We start from the raw sequence: 9,112 nt of genomic DNA, 5'->3' as shown, positions 1-9,112 counted from the left end.
TCAGACATTTATCCGATCTCCACCACTTTATTTGCAAGGAAGATTTTGCTCACAATTTCTGTTTTGCAAAAGGGTCGGGTAGCCGGCTTGGGCTCTGGGGGCAGAGGAGCTCAGGGTGGAACGTTTCTGGCAATGGAGACGGATTGCTTGCCCGCTCGAAATAGCAGCCAGATCTATAAACAACAGCCGGTAGATCTTCTTGTGAAAACGTGGGAATGAAAGCTGCCAAGTTAGAGGAGGTGACAGGCTTTTGTGCCTAGGAGCAATGGTGAGATGAGAATAAGATCCAGGAGCCAAATTACGGTGTGAGAGAATGGAATGGTCTGTCCCTGTGGCAGGGACACGGCTAAATTAAAAAAGGGTGGATGTGAGCATTAATTAAATATCACCTTGCCCTCCTCTTTTGCCTTTAGCTCCCCCTTAAATGGAACAGTCTCCGTCACATTATAAACCACCTGCTCTGAAAAATGCTATCTTCTGTAGATCAGCTTCTGTTACATGCCTGGGGACAGAATGATGAATGATAAACAGAGTTGTCAATTTTACTGCTACATTTGCCCTCTTACAATTTTTTCATCCCCTTTCTTTTTTCCTTTTCTTTCCCAACTTCCCTCTTCTCCTGGCCTTAGTTTTTTTTTTCCTCAGAAAAAAAAAAATACTTTGTCCTATTTCTATTTCTTTTGTGGATTTTTCCATTCCTGGAACTCTTTTTTATCTTTCCTGTATGTCAACAGTTACAAAAAGGCCTCTATTTCTCCCAATACCTACTTTTAATTGGTATTTAGTGGATATTGGTAGTCCTCGACTTAAGACCACAACTGAAGCCCAAAATTTCTGTTGTTAAGCAAGACAGTTGTTAAGTGAGTTCTGCCACATTTTATGACCTTTCCTGCCACAGCTGTTAAGTGAATCACTGGAGTTGTTTAGTAACATGGTCGTTAAGTGAATTTGGCTTCCCCATTGATTTTGCTTGTCAGATGCTCCAGGACACTGCAACCGTCATAAATGTGAGTCAATTGCCAAACATCTGAATTTAGATCACATGACTATGGGGAATGCTGCAATGGTCATAAGTGTGAAAAATGATCATAAGTCACTTTTTTCAGTGCTGTTGTAACTTCAAACAGTTACTAAACAAACTATTGTTAAGTCAAGGACTGCCTATAAACCCACGAGAGGGACAATCACATGTCTGAAGCAGAACTTGCACTTACTCTAATATTACATATTTGTTCACAAGTTTGCAGTCTAATAAAACCCTAATATAGATTCCACTCCTAAATATTATATGCAAATCAACTTATGATGGTTGCATACAATGTTCTTCCCAATGACTTATAAATACAAAGTTCTGATGTCATGATCAAAGTGCTCTGTAACCAGGCTGCATTTATGTTGCAACATCCCATGATCACATGACTGTAACTGATGAGGGTTTTTTTTTTTTTTTTTGCTGAAACGAATTTATTTAGAGTTCCTGGCAAAAAATGCCCAACAATAATGATTGCAATGACCATGTTGTTTCTTTTGTTCACTTTGATCTAATAAAATAACAAATATTACAATGTCAAACTTAACTTGGCTGATTATGAGAAGAGTTAAATTAAGTCAGTACTGGCTGGTACCTGAGAAGCCCCCCCCAGACATCACTGTAAAGAAAAAACAAAACCCCTAACCATCTTGGAAGAAAGCAGTAAGTTCTGTAGTATTGCTAATAAAACTACTGGATTCAGTTGACTCAATTCTGAGTAGATACACACTGTAAATTATGTTATTTTCCCCCCCAGACTTGTGACTTACTGTAGAAGATCACCTGCATAGATGATAAGTACAGGAAAAGTTGTCAAAAGCAAATTAATTTCCACTTATTGATTCTTGTTCTTTCCTTGGGAGCTTCGGAAAATCATTCTACATCATTTTTCATATTACAGCCCTTCAAATATGTAAAGATCACTGTCATGTCTCCCCTCAGCCTTCTCTTTAGACCAGGGGTGTCAAACTGCCGGATGCGTCATCCGGAAGCCACGCCCACCCCATTGCCGGCAATGGCAAAACTGTCCCAATTCATTGCGCGATGTCACGTTTGACATGTCTGCTTTAGACTAAACATATCCAGTTTGTTCATCCATTCTTCTTAGCCTCCAAACTTCTCGCCCTCTTTGTTGCTTTCTCTGCACTCCTTCCAGTTCCTCAGCATCCTCCTTGTATTGTGGGGACCAGAATTGGCTATAGTGTTCCAGAAGTGGTCTGACCAATGCAGCACAGATCAGATTCATTTCATATGATCTCAACACTATTATCTCTGTTGATACAATCCAAGACTACACAAGCTTTTTAGCAGCTGCAGTATATAGCTGGATCATATATCATCTCTGGTCTATTAGGATGCCCAGATTCTTTTCATAAGTGCTCACAAGTATTACTGAGCCAGGCACCACCTATATTTTTCCTACCTCAGAATTTTACATTTCTTGCCACTGAACTATATTTTGTGGGCTAGGATTCAGTGTTCAAGCCTATGAAGATCTTTCAAACATTGAGACTGTCTTCTGAAGTGTTACTTCCACAGTTCCAGCTTTATGTTGTGTGCAAACCTATTGAGCATCTCTTCTATCCCTTCCTCTAAATCATTTATGAAAACGTTGAAGAGCATTAGGCCCACAACAGAACACTCGCATATCCTTCTAGATATCTCCCTCTGTTGTTTCTTTGGTTCCTGGCCTTATCATCCCATGGTGCTCTGCCAATGAGCCATGGTGGCACAGTGGTTAGAATGCAGTATTGCAGGCTAATTCTGCCCACTGCCAGCAATTTGATCCTGACTGGCTCAAGCCTTCCATCCTTCCAAGGTCAGTAAAATGAGGACCCACATTGTTGGGGGCAATATGCTGACTCTGTAGAGAGGACTGTAAGGCACTATGAAGCGGTATAGAAGTCTAAGTGCTATTGCTATAACAGGCTTACTGTTCAGCCATACTTACTGTTTTTAAACGTTTTAAAGAACACATGCAGTACCTGGCTAGATCAGATCTCTGGCCAATCTAGCCCAGGAGTCTGTTCTGAGTCAACCAACAGCACAAGGAGACCCACTAGTTACTCAACAGGTAGCCTTCACAGGAGGCCATATCAACAACAAGGGTAATAGCCACTGATTCCCATGACTTACATGAATTGGTCCAATCCTTTTCTGAAGCCACCCAAGCTGGTAGTCAGCACCCACTTCTGATTTTCTTGCTTCACTGGGTTACAAGCTTTCTCCTGTGTCATATATAATATTTTGCAAATAGGTCATGGCTTAGCATGGAGATGGTGTGCTAAATACCTCACTTGTCCTTCAACCTGCCTGTTTATCTATTATGAACTGTTTACTTGCACTGGATTACTTTCTAAAGCAATTAAGAAATGCAAAATGTCCAGGAGATATACTTCACAACAAACTAATTGAATCAAAATGTACATGAAAGAGCCAAAAATAAATAACAATTCTCTTTTCCAGTGGAGAAAAAGAAGATGAGTCCAGAATGTTGTTCATAACCTCTAAGTTATCACTCTAAAAATCCTCCTTAGAGTGATAATCACGCAATAACTAACAAGCATTTACTTAAAGAATTTAAATGGGACCTGAAATTGAGATGGAAATTATCTTTTATTTTATTTATTAATTAATTTTGTTTGCCGCCTATCTTGCCACAAGTTTTAGTTCAACAAAAGAAGATTTAGCAAGGGTGCCTGAAAAACTTAATAAAAGTTTAAAGATTTATGAAACAGGTCTTTGGGGGAAATATGGCAAATCAAAACTGGCAAAGCAAAGTCAATAACTGTAGCAAAGATCAAGGAACCTGTAGGTAGACTAGTTCCTTGGAACCTCTCTGGATGAGGAGAAGATGGAAGACTGCCCACATGTGCTCCAGACAGCTTCTCCTTGCAAGAGACCACAGGACAACAGTTTTCTGTGGATCTGAGCACCAAAAGACAAGATTAACTCACTATTAAGTTTGCAAACAATCCTCCCCCATCCCATTCTTTCAGCTCATTAACTACTTCTAAGCTTTTAAAGACATTTGGAATAAAAAGCTTGAAAATGTTGGGTGAGTTAAGAATGTAAAGAACCAGCAAAAAGCTAGATAAAATTTGATTTTAAAAAGTTATACATACAAGTCCAAATAAAATTGGAATATTACAACTTTTGCAATAGAATTTTGGAATTCTAAAGGACAAACAGTTTCTTGTGGGAAATAGATTCTATTTTGACTTTTGCAAGATAAGCAATTTCATGATTTCAAAATCTGGACACTAGAGGGGACTAAAGTTTTTAGACAGAGGAAAGATTTACAAGTCTGTAGTATGTTAAAAAACGAAAATTAGAATATTTCGGACATGTGACGCGACACCCAGAAAAATACGGCATACTCCATTTAATCCTCCAGGGAAAGATTGAAGGCAAACCAGGTCCAGGAAGAAGAAGAAGATCGTGGCTTCAAAATCTAAGGGACTGGTTTGAACAAACTCAGCAGCACTTTTTCGTGCGGCTGCTGATAAAAACAAGATCGCCAACATGATCGCCAACGGATATGGCACAAGAAGAAAAAGAAGTATGTTGCAAACTGTTATAAACAATAAAAATGCTGAAAGAGACTTTTGAAAATAGGAATCAAGACATAGTAGCCACAATAGCAACAATGTCTACTTCTGTGGATAAACTATATTGGGGTGTCAAACTCGCAACGTCACATGACATGATGTAGCATGACTTTTTTTTCCCATTGCCGGCAATCGGGTGGGTGTGGTTTCGGCATGACGCATCCAGCCCGCAGGCCGGCAGTTTGACACCCCTGAACTATATCCAAAAGTTGTTATTGAAAAAATGACAGCTATAGAACAGATTTTAGCTGAAAAAACAGTGATGGTATTGAAAGTAGATTTACCGGTGACAGGCCAAGAGAACAACTTAAAAAGGTCACTGATCAACAAAAGAAACCGGCTGAGGTTTTACAATTTAAAAAATGAAATACTAATAAGAACGCAAGAGAGAGACCTGGATATATTTTTTTCTTACTGAGTTTACAAAAGAGGTTATTAAAGCCTTGAAGAGCTCTGTTCGATGGAACAAAGGTGGAATGAAGACAAATCAAATCCTATGATAATATCTGAATTAAATTAAAGACTGTTACAAGTAAAAGAAAGGAATATAGAGAGCCAGTTTGATTCTAGTGGTTAAAGTACTGGCCTAAAAACCAGGAGACTGTGAGCATGAAGGCTGGCTGGAGGACTTGAGGCCAGTCACACTCGCACCTCAAAGGAGGAGGGGAAAGGAGGAGGAGGAGGAGGAGGAAGAGAAGGAAAGAGTATTATGTATGTTTGCCACCTTGAGTTATTTATAAAGTAATTAAAGAGGGATAGGTTAAAACAAGGTATGTTCTTACCTCTGCTTTATGCACTTTCTGCTGACACCAGGAATGAAAGGATGTTTTATGGATTTGTTTATGAATAAGAAATAGAATATAGGATGAAGAATAAATGTCTGTAATCTCAAAGGGGATGAAAAGTAACTAAATTTGTTTAGTAACTTCTTTATTTCTTTTCTCTTAATTATGTTCTTTTTATTATTTTTTTCTATTCTTTGTTCTTTCTTTAGGTTTAGTTTATATTTGAATATGCATTTGGATATGTATATACAAGACTTATCAAGGAAAATATCAGACATTTGTCACACAGCAAATTAGGCTTATGATTTAAGTCCTAAAAATGCTATGGATATAGGTACTCTTTGACTTACAATCACAACTGAGCCCAACATTTCTGCTGCTAAGCAAGACAGTTGTTAAGTGAAACTACTCTTCCACGTATGTAGACGCAACGGCTATCCAACTAAGTTTGTCAGGCGCTATAGTATAGCACCCAAACCCCGAGAGAACCCACGAACAGAGGAACTCCCATCACAGATGACCCGGATTACCCTCCCCTATATCAGCAATGTCTCGGAGGTGATGGCCAGGCTGCTAGCACCTCACAAGGTGAAAATAGCCCATAGACCCAATCAAACATTACGATCCAAAGTGATGCGGCCCAAGGACCCACTCCCCACAATGAAAAATGAGCAATTGTGTACAGGATCAATTGCAAAGATTGCGCTAGCAATTATGTGGGAGAAACTTCTAAAAGAATGAAGACCAGGGTCCATGAACATAAATTAGCTGTAAAAAGGGGAGAATAGCACTCCCAGGTATGGGCGCATATGGCGGAGTCTGGGCATTGTTTTGACTTTGACAACATACACATTCTGGCCAGCGACAACACGAAAGGGGGCCGGCTCCTTAAGGAAGCATGGCTCTCGGACAGGCACTCTATTAACCGGCATGATGATCTGTGCCCAGCACATCTGGCACTAAGGGCATGGAGCACGTGTGATCGCCCACCCCTATGGAGGTGCCCTGGGGTGGTATCGTGCAAGCCTAGGGAGGAAATTATGGAGGGAGTGAATCCCTCCCCCAAAAAATGGTCTATGAACATCCAGGAGGTAACCAACGATCGAGACCCCCCCCACTCTGAGGGTATGCACACACTCCCAAACAGCAAGAGAACAATTGCGTGACGAGGGAAGGGCAGCCAGAGAATGGGAGATTACCCCCAACCCCCTGGAACTCCCAGGGAGGACACCCCCCATGAATATCCAGGTGGAAAATAACCCACAGCTAAGGAGCCCCCCCGTCCCGGGGTCCCGAGAGTGCGCACACGCTCCGGGAGGATAAGGGGACTGCCAGGAGATGATAGGGCAACGACCAGCAGACCGGAGATCCCTCTGTGCCCCCCGCAGCTGCTGAGAGGAGTCACACCTCCAAACAGGACCTCAGATTGCCCAGCTGATGGCATTTGTGGCTCCACCATGGACGACAGAGCACAGAAACAGGAGGGGACTAAGAACAATGGGAAGGACTGACCCAGAGCGGCGACGATCCAGCAACATCAGCTTGCCCCGTAGTACCGGTCCACCGGCGGAAACAACGGAGCGTCAATTGGAACACTTGGGAGGATACGGAGGTTGAGAGCATTAGGAACTGGGGGAAAAAGAAAGCAGAGGTTGAACAGGGTGGAAGTTGTAGAAAGGATCACCAGGTCAAGGAAGGGGAAGGAATGAAGGAGCTGGCACACAACCCCAAAAAAGGAGGGTGGACAGGGGGTTTAGTGAGGAGGAAGGAGATGTTCGGGGTGCCCGATTTGGTGCAGGGATTGTAAACACCAGAAACGGGGGAGGGAGGGGGTGGGTGCCAGGCGATGTAGCAACTACATGAACGGGGACTACACAGACAAAGGGGGGGAGTGAGAAGTACGGGATGGGGAGAAAGGCTGAGTATGCAGCTCCACAAGATAAGAGATGACAACCGGAAAGGGAGTAAGAAACAGGAGAAGGAGGAAGGGGGGGAGGAGTGAATGTGAGAGGAGGGAACAGCTCAGAGATACAGATGATTTGGTCAGCCAAAAAAGGGGGGAAAGAACTTCCCCAACCCAGGTCCGTATGAGGTAGAAGTGAGCAGTGACATACATACAGGCAGGGGAGGCAAGGAAAGAGGAGTCACCGATGCGAAAGCCGTAATTAGAATGCAGTTAAACCAATTAGGACCTGTGACGAGGTCCAGGAGCCGCGTGCAAATGACAGTTTGCCTATAAAGCAACTCTCCCATAGACCAGCATTAACCCTGACGATGTCAGAAGTTTCTGATGAAAGCTTGGTGATTGGTGATGGTATTAAACTTTTTTAGTTTATAATATTCCTGGTGTTCATGTTTTTACTGGTTACTTAGAAGATGAATTTACCCAGGAATCACGCTTTTATTTTTAATGTATGTAGAATTTTATCAGGAATGAATATATATATATATATATATATATATATATATATATATATATATATATTTGTTTTCTGAGGTTTTCGCGGGTGTTTGTATGTAGGTCTTTGGTTATTCGGGTTTTCTCCCGCATCAAATTGGAAGTGTCTTGGCGACGTTTTGACGAAGTCTCATTCGTCATCTTCAGGCTGGTGTTTTCGGCTTCGTTGTTCTATATGAATTTTTTAAAAGTTCTATAGCTAACAATATTTAGTTCCAAGGTAAGAATTAATTTTTTTCTCTTTTCAGCCTAGTAGCACTTCAAGAATAACTTTATATAAGTGACATGCCAAATTTGGAGAGTGAGGTGGTCATTGATAACATACTCAAATTATAGCAATACAATACTACAATTAAATTTATGGTGATTATAGAATAAAAGATTTATACAAAAACTCCAAATCTTATAATTTCAGAAAAAATGAACAATTAAAAAGTGCCATATATTCTTTGGTGTCAGGTCAATTCAATACTATAAGATTAAAAGTTAAGGAAATTGAAAATATATGTTGTCTTCTCTTGAAAAAATAATGTTAATTATTTTTGCAGAACCTAAGAATATGATTTCAAAATTTATCAGATTTAAAATAGTTTATGGTAAACCTACCACAAGGTTAAAAGAAGCCTGGGGTTTATACTTAAAGAAACAGTTAGACAATACTTTTTAAAAAAAAAAAACATCTATATGTCCTAAACCTTTGCATTGGTAGCATCAAACCCCAATAAGAATCTCCTACCTTCTCAATATTCATTAAGATGCTGGTAAGGCTCTTTTATTGTAATGACTCTTTTTTGAAGGACTTTTTTCTGTTTAATTTTTTGCAATTTTTAAGAAGGAGTAAAGCTTTTTTTAATTCTTTTTCTCTTCCTTTTTTTTTCCCTTTTTTCTTTTTATTATAATGACCTTCTTTGGAGGGAGTTATGATTTTTGAAGGAATTTTTATAATTTTTTAAGAAGGGCTAAAGGTTTTTCTTTAAGATGGCTCCAAAGCGTCCAGGGATTTCTACAGCTTCTAAATCAACAGTTTCACCCTCTTCTGGGGGTCAGCTAATAACTATGAAGGATTTGCAAAACATGATGGGAGATGTTATAATTCAAATTAGGGCAGAAATGAAAAAGATTTTAGAGGAAAATAATAAGATCTTGAGACAAGATTTTGTTTTGGCTTTAGAAGGAGTTGCTTCTGTTCTTGAAAAGGTGAACTCCCATGTGGAAGAGGTAGCTGAAA

This window comes from Crotalus tigris, unplaced genomic scaffold (assembly GCF_016545835.1).
Source record: "Crotalus tigris isolate CLP2741 ecotype Arizona unplaced genomic scaffold, ASM1654583v1 scf7180000023598.3388751, whole genome shotgun sequence".
NCBI classification, from domain to species: Eukaryota; Metazoa; Chordata; class Lepidosauria; order Squamata; family Viperidae; genus Crotalus; species Crotalus tigris.
This window is presented reverse-complemented; position numbering follows the sequence as displayed.